This window comes from Sorex araneus, chromosome 4, assembly GCF_027595985.1.
Source record: "Sorex araneus isolate mSorAra2 chromosome 4, mSorAra2.pri, whole genome shotgun sequence".
NCBI classification, from domain to species: domain Eukaryota; kingdom Metazoa; phylum Chordata; class Mammalia; order Eulipotyphla; family Soricidae; genus Sorex; species Sorex araneus.
This window is the reverse complement of record NC_073305.1, coordinates 161,435,339-161,451,291: the sequence shown is the minus strand read 5'-3', so window position 1 is coordinate 161,451,291 and position 15,953 is coordinate 161,435,339. Positions and strand designations below refer to the sequence as shown.

The 15,953-nt window shown below is 38.1% G+C and overlaps 1 protein-coding gene across 2 annotated transcripts in view; it reads left to right on the top strand.

Annotated features, from left to right (window-relative positions):
• HBS1L (HBS1 like translational GTPase) overlaps positions 1-15,953 on the top strand; it is a 99,073-nt gene that overhangs the window by 42,082 nt on the left and 41,038 nt on the right. Inside the window, exon 1 of one of the 2 annotated variants that reach the window (XM_055135647.1) lies at positions 7,784-7,805. The exons of the other annotated variant lie outside the window; for it this stretch is intronic. The gene's annotated coding sequence lies outside the window, so the exon portion shown is untranslated. Of the gene's footprint in view, positions 1-7,783; positions 7,806-15,953 lie in introns of those variants that run through there. 2 annotated transcript variants of the gene reach the window in all.

The window sequence follows — 15,953 nt, the reverse complement described above, 5'->3', positions numbered from 1 at the left end:
TTAGAATGTTGATGGACTTAAACCATAAATCAGTGGCAATATTAACAAGCATTTAAATCTAATTTCAAATATGGTACTGAATTCTTTTTATCTGTTACGTAATACAGTACTCGTAGAACAGGAGTATTCTGGGTTTGCTGTCAGATCATCTGAAACTCGAAAATCACTAAGTGTCTTGTCCTTTGCCATACAGTTTGTAAATGGTGGCATTCTGAGTAAGAGTTTTTAAAATTTATCTTTTAATCATGGTGAGATGCACAGTTACGAAATTGTTCATAGATTGGGTTTCAGTCAAATGTTCCAACACCCATCCCTTCACCAGTGTACATTTCCCACCAGCAGTGTCCCATTACCCTCTCACCATTCCTCCTCACCACTGCCTTTATGACAGATACTTTTCTTCTCTCTCCCCCTCCCCCCTCATCACCTCCCCCCGTCATCCCATTGCTCATTGATTTGCTTGAGCGAGCACTAGTAACGTCTCCATTGTGAGACTTGTTACTGTTTTTGGCATATCGAATACGCCATGGGGAGCTTTCCAGGCTCTGCTGTGCGGGCCGGATACTCTCGGTAGCTTCCCAGGCTCTCTGAGAGGGACGGAGGAATCGAACCCGGGTTGGCCGAGTGCAAGGCAAACATCCTACCCGCTTGTGCTATCGCTCCAGTAAATTACACATAATGAAAATGTACCATGATAAATCTATTTGTAAACTTGTTCAGTAGTCTAACCATTCTCTAGAACCTTCTCATCCCACAAAGCTGAAACTCTTCCTCCTCCCCTCCCCACTTGGTTTTTGTGGACTCAGTGGCGCTCAGGGTGCTCTAACTGGCTCTGCAATAAGGGAACACTCCTGGGGAGCTTGGGGGACCATATGAGATTCCAGGGAGTCAACCCAGATTGGCCACATGCAAGGCAAGCGCATTGTCCCCTGTACTGTCTGTCCACCTCCCCCGCAAAGCTCAAACTCTTCACTCCTTTAACAGCTCTCCATTTTCTCCTCCCCTGCCCCAACAAACACCCTTCGGCCTGTTCTTCTATGCCAGTAAATTCAGGTTTCACAGTATTATGTTATTTAGCCAAACAGAGGAATTAAAATCTTTTGATTTATTAGTGCCCCTAAATGCTTCAGTAAACAAGTTTGTACCTCTCTGCATCACCCTCCACCTTTCCCCACCTCCAGTTCTATAACTGTCATTCTCGAGATGTAGTGCCGGATCAATGGTTTGGGAACGTTGTTAAGGCTCTTAGTATAGACTGTGGAGTTATCATTCGGAAAGATGGATGCGCATTTATTTCTTAACTTTTTCATAGTAGCATTCAGGGCTGTTTTACAAGGGACTAATTACTTTTGATAGTTTTTATATTTGTTTATATTGATATTTCATCTATCAATAGAGTGGGTTTTTGAGTAGAAGGCTTATGCAGCATTGGGGAACCCACTGTGTTGACTGCCACCTATATGTCACAGTTTTATTAGAAAAATTAGTGTAATAGTGCTTATATAGGCTAGCTTGATGTTAAATATAGTCATATAATAGGGCATTCGCCTTTCACGCGGCCGACCTGTGTTCGATTCCTCCGCCCCTCTTGGAGAGCCTGGCAAGCTACTGAGAGTATTGTGCCTGCATGGCAGAGCCTGGCAAGCTACCCGTGGCGTACTGGATATGCCAAACACAGTAACAATAAGTTTCACAATGAGAGATGTTACTGGTGCCCACTCGAGCAAGTCGATGAGCAACGGGATGACAGTGGCAGTGACAGATTTTTTACATAATGTTTTGAAATTAAGTTAAAGGTTTTCTTGTGTTTCATAAAAATTGATGGTTCAAAGGTCTTATGCTGTTAAGGCAATGTACGTATTTGTATCTGCATTGGATTAGAGTATTTGCCCTAGAAAATCTTGTAAGTTAAAATAATTATGACACATGAAAACAGGTTCAAAAAGTAATGGTTTAGTTTAAACATGAGTTTCTAGAGTTAGAAAATTGGTTGCAAAGCTTATCCTACCAGTGCTGTATTTGATCACTGAGACTTTTGGTACCTAAAATTCCTAGAATTACTAAGTAAATAAAGAGCCAGAGCAGAGCAGTAGCATAGCCTTTAAGGCGTTTGCCTTGCACGTGTCCGATTTGGGTTCAATTCTTCTGTCCCTCTCGGAGAGCCCAGCAAGCTACTGAGGGTATCCCACCCACAAGGCAGAGCCTGGCAAGCTACCTGGGGCATATTCGATATTCCAGAAACAGTAACAAGTCTCATAATGGAGATGTTACTGGTGCCCGCTTGAGCAAATCGATGAACAACGGGACGACAGTGCTACAGTACAGTGCTACATAATGTTTACTAAATTTGGACTGTCTGGATTGTTGAAGTATTTCTCTCTCTGATAATGCATTTTTAGATTTGCTCAAGTTTCTCAGGGCAAGCTTAGACTAAGTGAAATTCCTTGGGTCAGAGTGTCCAGACACACTGATATATGTCGTTTTCTGGAGTTTTGATGTACAAATAATTTCACTCTGGGGCTGAGGGGATAGTACAGTGGGTAGAGTGCTTGCCTCGCTTGCAGCTAACCCAGATTCCATCCTTAGCACCCCATCTGGTCTCCCGAGACACTCCGAGACTGACCCCTGAGTGCAGAGGGAGGAGAAAGCCTTGATCATGGCCAAGTGTGAGCCCAAAAGAAAATAAAACAAAATAACAGTTTTAGTCAGTAAAATAAAAAGGCCTGTTTGCCCTATTTATGACCTAATAGTATAATTATCTCATAATTATTTATGGCCTAATGGTATAATTATTTGTAAATAAATGTAAATAAATTAATGTAAATCAGTGTAATTTTTTTAAAGAAAAATTATTAGTAACCTGTGACCTATAAAGGTACTTAGAATATCTTGCTAGTTTTTCTTTGGTGGTGCAGCACATCTTGGGTCATGTCTGGCAGTTTCAGAGCTTACTTCTGGGTCTACCCTCAGGACTCACTCGTGGTGGTGCTCCGCGAATCTTAAGCCTAATGTTATTTATTTGAGCTCACACTGGGTAATCAATTTCTTGACAAATCCAGAGCAATTAAGATCTGAAGTAAACAAGGCATAACAAACATAGATCTGCCTGTACTATAAAATATCCTTATAATGCATGTTCCTTCTCATTTGTGGGAAATAAAAAAACAAACAAACCATGTTGTTTGAGACTAACACCTGAGGACAGTAGAAACAAGGGCCAGGAGGATTGGTCCACACTTGGAAGGCTGCCTCAAGGGCTGGGGGAGAGGGCAGTTGGGATAATGAAGGGACCACTAGGACAATGATGATTGGAAGGGGTAGTTGTGGATATGAGAGATTGTGCTGAAAGTGGGTAAAGGACCAAACATGATGGCCTTTTATGTCAGTATTGCTACCATAATGCCCCAAAGTAGAGAGAGACAAAAGAAAAATGGCTGTCATAGAGGTAGACTGGGGGTGTGGGGATTTAGTGGGAGGGATCCTGTGGACATTGTGCTGGAAATGTACACTGGTGAAGGGATAGGTGTTGAAACATTGTGTGACTGAAACCGGACCATGAAAGCTCTATAACTATCTCACATTGATTCAATTAAAAAAAAAAAAAGTATGTGCTTACCTCTGCAACTAGCCTATGAATGGGCACTTTTGACACTTCTACAACTTGTACAACTTTCTTGTCAGTACCAATAATTTTTTGGCTGTGAATATCAAAACTTGATGGACAAGAATTTCTTTTTTTTTTTGATTTTTTGGTTTTGGTCACACTTGGTGATTCTCAGGACTTATTCCTAGCTTTACACTCAGTGATCACTCCCAGCCATAGGGTGCTGGGAATTGAATCCTGCCAGCTACGTGTAAGGCAAGTACCCTACCTGCTGTACTATTGCTCCCACCTGGATACCCTATTTCTTGTAATGAACCTTTTTCCCAAACTGAGAATAACTCACTGGTGTATGGAATAGGTAACTTTCCCCCCAGTTATTAAATTATATGATTACATTAGGTATTTGGGTAAAATTCAATATCTTATTGAATTACCTGATATGTACCACATATTAGACTTATGTTGTACGAAAATGTCACAGTATCTATGGGTTAGTTATAGAGGTAAGGCACATACTTTACATGGATATTTTATAATACAGGCAGATCAATATTTGCCATGTATTGTTAACTTCAGATCTTAATCGGTCCAGAATTGTCAAGAATTTGATTATCCAGTGTGATAATAAAATTGGTATCATTTGCAATAATATATACTTTAAAATTTAAGTATCTTGGTCCCCAGCCAGTCAAAATAAAAAGGATAAGACCACATATTTTATTATTAGAGGAAGAATAACCTAGCCTTCTAGTTTCAATTAGAAATTAAAATTGTATTAGAAACTCCACCTTTGTTAAGCAGGAATTGATTTAAACACTAGGCTCTAAATTATGTATATATATATATATACATTTTTAAAATTTTAAACTTTTATTTAGAAAATGAATATGAATATGAATGAATATGAATGACAGCCTTGCAACTTCCCATGGTGTATTCATATGCTAAATCTAGTAACAAGCTGGATCTCATTCCCTGACCCCGAAAGAGCCCCCAGTGCGACATGGTTGGGAGGGCCAGTAGAGATAGACTTCTAAGATCTCAGGGAAAGGACGAAATGAGGGTACTGAGCCCGCCCGAGAAGTGGGTGATTAACGGGATTTTGTGATCGTGATTTAGAAAAAAGCCACAACTGTGGATACAATTCTAGAATTAAAATTGGTTAGCTAACAAAGCTCCAATATTGAAATCGAGTATTCAAAAATCGATTTGTGTGAAAATTGTTATATCTGATCACAGGTTTATCAAGTCCTTTAAGAATTTATTATGGGGGCTGGCGCAATAGCACAGCGGGTAGGGCCTTTGCCTTGCTCGAGGCTGAAGTGCATTCGATTCCCAGCATCCCATATGGTCCCTCAAACACCACCAGGAGTAATCCCTGAGTGCAAAGCCAGGAGTAACCGCTGTGCATTGCCGGGTATGACCCAAAAAGAAAAAAAAATTACCGTTTGTTGCCTTAAGAGGTGTTGCATTCTAGAGACTTCAGGATCTGTGGTCTGGGCCAGTGAGTCCACATGGCAGTGGCTGTGGGAGGTGGGTGTGGCTGCCAAGGTTTCTGAAAGTATGGGAGCTTGCAGGGAGGCTGCCCACTGGACTTCAAAAGACACCGACTTCTCAGCATGGGCACTGGGGTACCTGAAATTATTTGTAGATTGGTGTCTGCCGAGAATATTTGTGAAGTGATGGAGTTGAGCCCTTGGTGTGGCTGTCAGAGCTTTGGCAGGGCAGGTACTTTGCGTGCCTGCATCCCAAGGGCACCCTGGAATTTTCAGCTGCAGGGACTACTGATTGCTTAAGTTTTAGCTGCTTGAAGTGTGTCTCCTAGGAGATTTAGTCAGGAATCAGTAGAGCAGGAGCCAGTGGGTCTATATATATATATATATATATATATATATATATATATACATATATATATGTATATATAAAATATATTTTTAAGGAGTTTTTTTTGTATGAATGTTTATGTTAATTTTTTTACAGGAAACCTTACAATACCATCAAACAGGAAATATCCCACACATCAAAACAATATATGCTTGCATGCTCTTCCAAATTTTACACAGCTGTGGGAATCAATATATTTATAAAAATATGTTGAATTTTATGACGTTAAGGTTGGGCAAAAGAAAATTGTTGCTGTGTGATAACATTTTAACATTAACTATTATCAGAAGTTCCTGTTTAGAGACGATAAGCCACCTAATTCACAAAATCAATCTGGACAAAAACAACACTGTATAGAAGAACTTGAGCAGTTTTTGTCATATTGGAAAAATTAATTTTATGAGGTAGGAGGTGCAATCAGAAACCAGAGTGAAGGGAGATTTTGTCTTGGAAACAGTCTGAAGTAAACAGGAGCAATCAGGCATATGATCTTTAGAAATTTTATTTTTTGTAAAATTGATGGCCTCACCAAGTGGCCTATAAAATTATGTGTAATTGTAAAATTGCATTATTGTATTGAATTTAATTCCCCTGTAAAGGCTTTTAAGTGTTCTACTATTTTCTGAACACTTAGATTGACTCTGACTATTTCCTCACCCTTTGTCTTCTGTGAACAGTTTTATCCTTTCTGCATACTTGATTTTCCCAGTTTTTATCCACTGTAAATGTTTTGAAAGAATCTCAGATCCAATCTGTGTCTAGATATTCTTTAGAGCTAGGGATTTGGATCTCTATTTTTTGTCTCATCACCATGTCTCTTACCAGTCTCTTATGTAGCAAAAGCCCTAACACTTGTAATCTTTTGCAAAGTTCTCTAATTTCCTTGCTTATATTTCAGTTTTGCCTATCTACATGTTCATCATATGTAGAATGAAAACCACCCGAAAATCAGGGCTATTACTCATTTTTGTGACTCCAATGCCAAGACATGTATTAACTTGGAAAACTCAGAAGACCTGGAATAGAATCTAAGTAAATTCTATTCCACAATAGTATGCTAAGTATTTAGACTATTTAGAATACTATTAGACTTAGTATTTAGACTATTTAGAATCTAAATCTAAAAAGCATTTTAAAAGGTGAATTCTTTGGTGACATCTTCATTGATCTAGAAAGCCATGCTCTGTGGACTGCCATCATTCTGCACTTAATGAAAGGTCCATCTAAGAAGAGGAAGAATTATTTGTTATTTGACTTTTTTTTAAAAAATGTATTATTCCAGTGGTAATGACATACCCACTCATTACTGTGTGTTAGAGAATCTTGGGCCTGTTCTTTTACTTCCTCAAATAACTCAGTCACCAGGTGTTTCTAATTTTACCTTGTAATATCTTAGATGTCTCTTTATCTCCAACATTCTTAGGTCAATCCATAGAATTTCTTATGCATGTTTAAACAACAAAGTTCTAACTGCTCTCTCTTTAATCTTGCTTCAGTTTTTCTTATACAGTCAGTTTTTTTTTTAAAAAAAAACACAACCTGATAGGTTACTTCAATTGCTCAAATTCTTTTAGTGGCTCTTGAGTTTCAAAATCCAGTGCCAATGCTGTTCGTGAATTGAATTGACTTTATATCTATCACTGCCTCAACACTTAATATCTCTATCCTAATGACCCAACCTTCCAATTCTGCTGGCAGTTATGTATAGTTTCATGTTTCCCTTACCATACTATTATGGAATTGACATTTTCTTTCTCAGCATGAATTATTTTTAAATTTTTAATTTTTAAAAATTGAATCATTGTGAGATACATAGTTGCAAGTTGTTCATGATTGGATTTCAATTATACAATGTTCCAACACCCATGCCTTTATCAGTGTACATTTCCTACCACCAACCTCTCCAGTTTCCCTTCCGCCACCCCTCCCCCAGCTTACCTATGTGGCAGGCATCTCTCTCTTTCTTTCTCCCCCCCACCCATCTCTCTCTCTTCTCTCCCTGCCCCCATCCCCATTTCATCCCTCCCTCCCCATTTGGGCATTATGGTTCCCAGCATGAATTATTGTGTGATTTCTATAGAGTAGTTGTCTGTAGATTTAGTGTTGAATAAGGAAAAGGAAGTCTGTATTTTGGATATTTTAGAGACTTAGGCTGTGTGAAGCATGGACTACTTGATGTATGCTTGCTTTGAGCATTTTATACATATTAATTAGTTACCTCATATCTCTATTCTGTAGATTCTGTTATTATCGTTTTACAGATGAGAAAACAATGGGCCAGAGAATCGAAGTCATTCAGTTGAAGCCTCCTAAACTAGTAAGTGGTAGAGCTTGACTTCCATCTACGCTATCTAGTAGCTGACCATGTCTTAACGTACTTGGCCAAATTCTAAGTGACTGGCAAATTAGGACATGAAGTGGTTATTGAGGCTTTCATGAGTGTAAAGATGTGCAGGGAGATTCACATGTACTTCATTCTGTTGCCAATAGCACAAGGAAACAATTCTATGACTTTATATCAAAGGTTCATAGTAAACCTTTCAGAAATGAATCCACAAGTCTTTGAAATCATAAAACACTGAAGTTGAACTCGATAAATCATTCATTGACAAGAAGCCTTGGCTTCCATTTTTTCATGAATATAAGGACCGTTTTGCATGAATATGGCCATAGCAATGACCATGACCATGGATGTAGGAAGGAAATTTTTTCGAGAGATTCCCAGCTTGTAAAGGAACCACAAGGAAGAGAGAGGGCTTGAGAGGTAAACCAGGATTATGTTTTCAAGGAATGTGTGAAATTAGGTTTCTTGGTGGGGTGGGGGAGGCAGGGCTGGTTACAGAGCCTCTGAACGTATTCTAGCTGGTGAGAGAGATGATAGAAACCTAGTATGTCTGATAAGTGAGAGAACGCAGAGATGCCACAACTGACTCTGCAATCCTCTAAGGACCTGTTCTAGGTAACTGGGAAAGAAAAGTCCAAATCTGAGAAGTGTTTATGAGGAAAATGTGAGTAGAATTTTGTACTAATTTTTCAGAGAGGTTTGTAAAAAAAAGGGAAATCAGAAATAATTGTCAGGAGCTTCAAGCATGGTGGGATAGAAAAGGGCTCTTAAGAATTGCTCATTGTATGGGTAAGAGAATGGGTAGATATGTCTTTGAGATGATTTCTTATATATTGGGGGATCAAAGTATATTTTTTTCATAATACTTTTGAGTATTCCTCTCTTCTGCAGGAGATTTTTGCCCCCCAAAGAGCATTTGACTATTTTGGAAAACTTGTTGGGCTACAGCTAAACATCTGGGAATGGCAAAGCAAATGTTTTAACAAAGTGTCAATATTGCCGAAGTTGGTAAATCCTGCTTTAGAGAATCTGATGAGCACAAGTTAGGTTTTTTCATGTGGAAACTTTTGTGAGCAAAAAAAAAAAAAAATAAAAAAATTATCAGAGCACTAAAAAAAATCTACCAGTAATTGGTTTTGTTCAGCATCTTTTAAAAGTATAAGTGATGTATAGTATGTTGAATACTAAGGGTACAGTGAAACAAATCCAAAAAGATACAGTTCTTGATTAGAAGGAAATTCTGGGTCCAAAAAAAAAAAAAAAGGTTAGGGTACTTAACACAAAACATTACTTTCAGTTTTACTAGGACATTCTGTTTATAAAGTTGCCATTGACCGTGTAAACGTGGCACCATTGTTTCAAAACAATAACTTTTCAGTGGCTGTTTTCAATTGTATTCAGAGTTATTGAGGGGAAGACTTTGGGTTGTGGCGCACATTATTTCTAAGTATTGTGGCAAATAAATTTATATTAATGAAAGTTTTTATTAGTGTAGAAAGATCGAGTCCCCTAAAGAATAGTATAAAAATTTTATGTGTATTTTGAAATGATTTAACTTGAATGCATTTTCTGTGTTTGTCTATTGCTCATTCCAGAGGTGCCTCAAGTACCGTGAATTGAGCCTGGGCCTCCTGCATGCAAAGAATGCTTTCTGCATAAGCTATCTTTAATATGTATGCTTTGGGCTTCTTATTTTAATTATAAAAAGAATGTATAGCTTTGTAACAGTACATAGTTTTTGAAATGAACATTACTTCCTCTTACCTAATATCACATTCTAGAAGTAACCACTTTTGAAAATTCCTTAGATTCTTGTGGATGTTTTAATACGAGTGATTATATAGCTGTGTTACCGCATTCCCCCCCCCCACACACACATTGTATATCATGTTTTTTTCTTCAGACATACACATCTATTAGTTTTATAACTAATTGTCTGAGTGCATCAGAATTTTTTTAGCCATTTTCTTAATTGAATTTTTTTTTGGGGGGGGGAGGTGTCTCAGTTTTGGTGCTCAAGGGTTATTCTTGGCTGTGTGCTTAGAGATCACTCCTGGTAGGCTTGGAGACCATATGGAGATGCTGGGGATTGAACCTGCACCAGCCTGATGCAAGGCAAATACCCTATCTTCTGTACTATTACTCTGACCTGATTGCTTATTTTCTTATCTATAATTTTTAATTTTTGATTTATAGTTGGATGGATTTTTTAAAAATTTCTTTCATTGAGGGGGTCAGTGGTAATATAGTGGGTAGGGCATTTGCCTTGCATGCAGCCAACCCGAGTTCAGTCCCAGGATCCCATATGGTCCCCTGAACCTCGCCAGGATCAATCCTCTTGAATTTAGAACCAGGAATAACCCCTAAGCAATGCCAGGTGTGGCCCCCAACCACCCCCCCCAAAGAAGAGATTGCCTTCATTGAGATAGTATTACCATTGTATAGATTTGATACAGCTTTCTACCTCTGTAATGACTCATACCATACACACTCACCACTCACCATCCACAACCAGCCATTTGAACCCTTCTTGTTCCACATTTCTCTTTGTTACCAAAATTTTGTTATCAAAGGGTTTCAGTTTTCGTTTGTTATGCCTCTTTTTAAAGAGGTGGGGGTGGGGGTGGGGAGGTAGGAGAGTTCTCAAAGATTTCCCACGATTTCCCAGGAGTCCCAGAGGCTTCACCAGTAATTCTTGGTCAATGGGTTGGTGTTTCATGCAAGAACCTGAAGATGTGATGCTGCTGCTCGGACCCTGTGGTGCTGGGGACACCCACAACACCCCAGTGATGGTTCTTGCGGGACCATATTGTGTCAGAAATAGACTTGCTATGTTGTCTCTCAGCCTCTAGCTTTTTCTTTTTGTATTTTCGAATAAGTTAAGCCATGTATATGTACCATTTGCTTTTTGACTTATTTCACTTAGCATAATACTCTCAAGATTCATTCATGTTGTTACAAATGTCAGCTTTTTATCTTTTTTTTTCCCCCTTTACATGATTCCAAAAGTACAACATATAGAAGTTAGAATTTGGGGGGGATCCACCATGCTGTTTCCTGTAGTAACTGCACAGTGCACGTGCCTCAACAATACATGGGGCTCCCTTTTCTCTTCATCCGAGCCAATACTGTTGTTTCTGATCATATCAGTCCAACAGATACGCTTAGAGGTGAAATCATGAAGCTTTGGCTTGCATTTCCCAATGATAAATGGTGAGGAACATTTCAGATATATTTGTGTGTCTTTGGTAAGATGCCTATTTAGGTTTCCATGCCCATTTATAAATCTGGTTGTGTGTTTCTGTTGTTGAGTTGATCTGTTTTGGATACTGACCTTTTTTCTGGTACATGGTTTGCAGATACCTTCTCCCATTCATTGCCTAAATGATTTTTGCCAGATGGAAGCTTTTTGATTCAATATAGTCCCAATTAGCTTATCTTCTATTACCCTTGTTGTTGCTGATCAATCCACAGAGATCTCACTAGTTTGATGTCTTTTTGCCTTTGTTCTCCTTTGTTTATTTTATGTTCTTACATTATTTTGTCTATTTGAATTAATTTTCATATTTAAGATGGTGATGTAGTTTCTTCTATGTGTGGTTTTCCCTTTCCATTTATTGAAGAGTTTTTCTTTTCTGCACTGCTTACTCTTGATTCCTTTGTCAGAAATTCAAGGGCTTATGTGTGGGATATAATGTATTTTTGCTATTACATATATTACATATATACTGGTTGTGGTGCGATAGCACAACGATTGGGCTTTCGCCTTTCACGTGGCCAACTCGAGTTCGATTCCTCCGCCCCTCTCGGAGAGCCCGGCAAGCTACAGAGAGTATCGAGCCCGAGTAGCAGAGCCTGGCAAGCTACCCCATGTGTATTGGATATGCCAAAAAAAACAGTAACAATAAGTCTCTCAATGAGAGACGTTACTGGTGCCCACTCGAACAAATCGATGAGCAATGGGATGACAGTGACAGTGACATATATACTAAACAATCTTCATGTATTATTGCATGGTAGTAATATTATTTCTGTGAAACATTTCAGAAGTATGGTACATTGTTTATTTTTAAATTTCTCCTTACCAAAGGTTGTGCCACACTAACAGTGTCTTTCTAACAGTGTGATACAGCACTTGTCTCTCTTCCCTTGGCAAAACAAGATGCTCATGAATAGATAAAAATATTCTACTCAGTCCTTTACCTCCTTCACCCTTCTCATTCCATTCCTACTTTCCCCCTTTCAGTTCTTCTTGACTTCCTGCTCACATCATCCCTCCCCTCCCATTTCTAGCCTCCCTTTCTTCAGCCACACCTTTGACCTGTATAGACCTTGTCTGATATTTCTCTCACTTTCCTTTTCTGACTTGTTCTTGCTAGTAGATGACTCTTATTATATCTATCTGTATCTACACCAGTTCTCTATATATATGTGGTATATATTTTTTCATACATTTTTATGTTTGCTTGTGGTATCTTAAATCAGGGAAGAAAATTTACATACATTTTTATGTAAAATTTGTCAGTTCTTTCAAAACTGGAAGTGAGGCCTCTGAAAGCAGTGCTCAGGGGGTCCTGGGGTCACTCTCAGCTACTGGGCCAACCAGTTAAATGCTGGAACTCAGTAGTGGTGGGAGGTGCTGGCTATTGAATTTTGGTACTTGTGCAGGAAGTCATATACACCTGACTCACCTATCTTCCCAGCACTTGTCAGTCTTTCTCACGTTAAGGTTAAAATATATTCTTATATATTTTTTCTTACTATATATATTTTTAAACTTCAGTTAACAGAGAGCTTATGATGTGCTAGACATAAGCACTTTTCTAAGATGCATGTAGCCAATATTTTCAATACAGAATGAATAATATTTCATTTTCCCACTGATTTGAAAACCTCTTTGCATATATTGAATTTTTTACTACACATATTTATTCCTATTTACTCAATTCATCATGAGATTAGACAAGATCAGATGAGATTGGGCGCGTTCAGGGGGGTATGGCCATAGACTTGGACTGGAGCAATAGCATAGCAGGAAGGGCATTTGCCTGCATGCAGCCGACCTGGGTTCAATTCCTCTGTTTCTCTCAGAGAACCCGGCAAGTTACTGAGAGTATCCCGCCCGCACTGCAGAGCCTGGCAAGATACCTGTGGTGTATTTGATATGACAAAAACAGTAACAACAAGTCTCATGATGGAGATGTTACTGGTGCCCGCTCGAGCAAATAGATGAACAACGGAATTACAGTGCTACCCAATTCTTACTCATATGTAACAAAAATATATTTCTATTATTGGTCTGTTTGCAGTTGCCCTCTTTCAGTTTATCAAGCTTTTCTCATGCTATTACATTTTAATTTACTTCAGCATGGATATTTGGTAGTTTGGGTTCCTTATTATTCTTATTGCTTATATATGTAATAGTGAATCACTATGAGGTAGTTACATACTTACAAACTTTCGTGTTTGTGTTTCATACAATGATCGTGTACCCATCCCTCCACCAGTGCCCATTCTCCACCACCAATGATCCCAGTATCCCTCCCACCACCCCCACCCCACTCCCCTCCCCACCCCGCCTCTGCTGCAGGGCATTCCCTTTTGTTCTCTCTCTCCTTTTGGGTGTTGTGGTTTGCAATAGAGGCATTGACTGGCCAGCCATTGTGTTCAATCTATAGAGTCTATATTCGGCATGCATCTCCCACTCGAGCGGGTCCTCCAAACAGCCTTTTCTTGGTGTTCCTTCTCTATGTGAGCTGCCTTTTCCCAAAGTTCCTTATTATTTTTAATCAAAAACATATATTGGTCACTGACTCACTTTTTAGATGAACTTCAACTTCAGCTTCACTTTGTTTTCCCCAAATGTAGTCCTTCTGGATTTTGTATGGCTTCTTTCATAAAACATGAAGCATAGCAAAGTGTAATGCACAAAGCATAAGTAAATGAAGTGAGGTGCATTCCCTGTGATACCGTCTTTCCTATGATTAGGTACATGTTTGTTCTAGCATTTCTTGATCCTTTAATGATTTAAAATCACTTTAAAATGAAAGGTTGATTAGTGTGTAGCAATGTCCAACCTAAAAATAATTGCCCAAAGCTTGCACTGACCACAAACTATAGCAATTACTTTTAATTTTAGAGTTTTCTGGCAATGATGAGATAAAGCTGCAGAATAAAACTGTTGTAGTTCGAGGACAGTTTGACTGCTTTCACATTAATTTAATTACATTAAAAATTTTTTTTACAACTTCTTGAAGTAGATAGCACAGTTTCCAATATCCTTTTGCAGGTGGAATAAGCTCATTTTTTAGAATATTTGAAGACTAGGTCAGGTTCAGTTTTCATAAATCATCTGGTGTCAGTCTTAGATTTCTAGCCAACTAGACTAATTAGAATTAATCATTACAGGGTAAAAGATGTCCATAGATTTTAAGAAGGATCTTAGGCTTAAGTGAAGTCTCATTAGTAACTTGGGGAGAAAATTAAGGGACTTAAAGAATGAGAGTTGTCAAATTAAAAGATCATTTCATCTTTTTACATTATTTTAAATTTTGTTTATTAAATTATTGTCATATGCCAGTTTCCTAGCTTTTTTTTTACCTATTGATCTTAATGTGGCCTTCAGCATTTCTAAACAGACTTAGTAGAGTTCCTTCCTGATTTTAGAATATACTGTTTTGCTTTCTACTAATTGAAAGTTGTTAAAAATTTATTTATGTATATTTTTTGTTTTAAAATTTCTTGCATTAAAGCCTCATTGATTAGTGACCAATCTCTTTCACAACTTTTGCTTTATTGATATTCTTATTTTGGGGGGTAAGATATGCTAGAATCTTACTTCAGGCCTCACTCATGCCAGACTTATATTTATTTTAATTTTCCCTACTACTGAACCACATCCTTAATCCTCAGTTGACTCATATATGCCTTTTCTCATATTAGTTTGGCTTTTTTATTCTTCAGGGTTGGTGAATATTTTTTTGTTATATCTATATGATACTCACGTGCATACACTGACTTGTTACTGTTTGTCTCACCTTCACAACATTTTGAATTGTGAAAACAGCATATAGTTCTTTAAGTTAACACCTCGTTCATATCTTTTTCCTTTTTCAGTCTAGCTAGGTCAGGGACCAAAGTCCTATATGCCGCATTAGGAAACGAACCTTCTGGAACCTCTTTCTCTAAGCTGAAGTAGAATTAATGATGACTGCTTGGTGTGTTTGTTACGAATGTAAAACACATCATGCAGGAAAGCATAGGAGAGGGCTCAGAGAGTGAAGTTGATTTTTCTAGAACCCAGACCTTTATAAACATTAAGACTGTAGCACTGTCATCCTGTTGTTCATCAATTTTGTTCAAGCGGGCACCAGTAATGTCTCCATTGTGAGACTTGTTACTGTTTTTGGCATATCGAATACTCCAAACTGGACTAATTAGATTTAATCATTACAGGGTAAAAGGTGTCCATAGATTTTAAGAAGGATCTTAGGTTTAAGTGGTCTCATTAATAACTTGGGAGAAAATTAAGGGACTTACAGAATGAGAGTTGTCAAATTAAAAGATCATTTCATCTTTTTACATTATTTTAAAATTTGTTTATTAAATTATTGTCATATGCCAGTTTTCCTAGCTTTTCTTTTACCTATTGATCTTAATGTGGCCTTCAGCATTTCTAAACAGTTTTAGTAGAGTTTGCCAGGCTTGCCATAAGCTTGCCAGGCTCTGCCGTGCGAGTGGGATACTCTCGGTAGCTTGCCTGGCTCTCCGAGGGGGATTAATACAAGCATAGAGTAAATTGAGATTATTGCATAAAGATATCTCATATTTTGCAAAAGATAGATCACCTCTTGATTCAGAATTTAAATTTATAAGGATCATTTATTAAAGTTTGTTTATCAAATTCTCATTGGTGGCAGGTGCTGTATTATGTGCTATAGACTATGCAGATGTATGTAAGGACAGTTTCTGCTCTCAAAGAGTCATTTAATCGTGTGCTTAAGTAACCAAAGGAATGAGTCAGGACAGGGGAATGGTGTAGACCCGAAAGCAGAGGATTTCTTTAAATTTAGTCCATGACAAATTAGTGCAACTGGGAAGATTAAGCTTTGAATCCCTTAG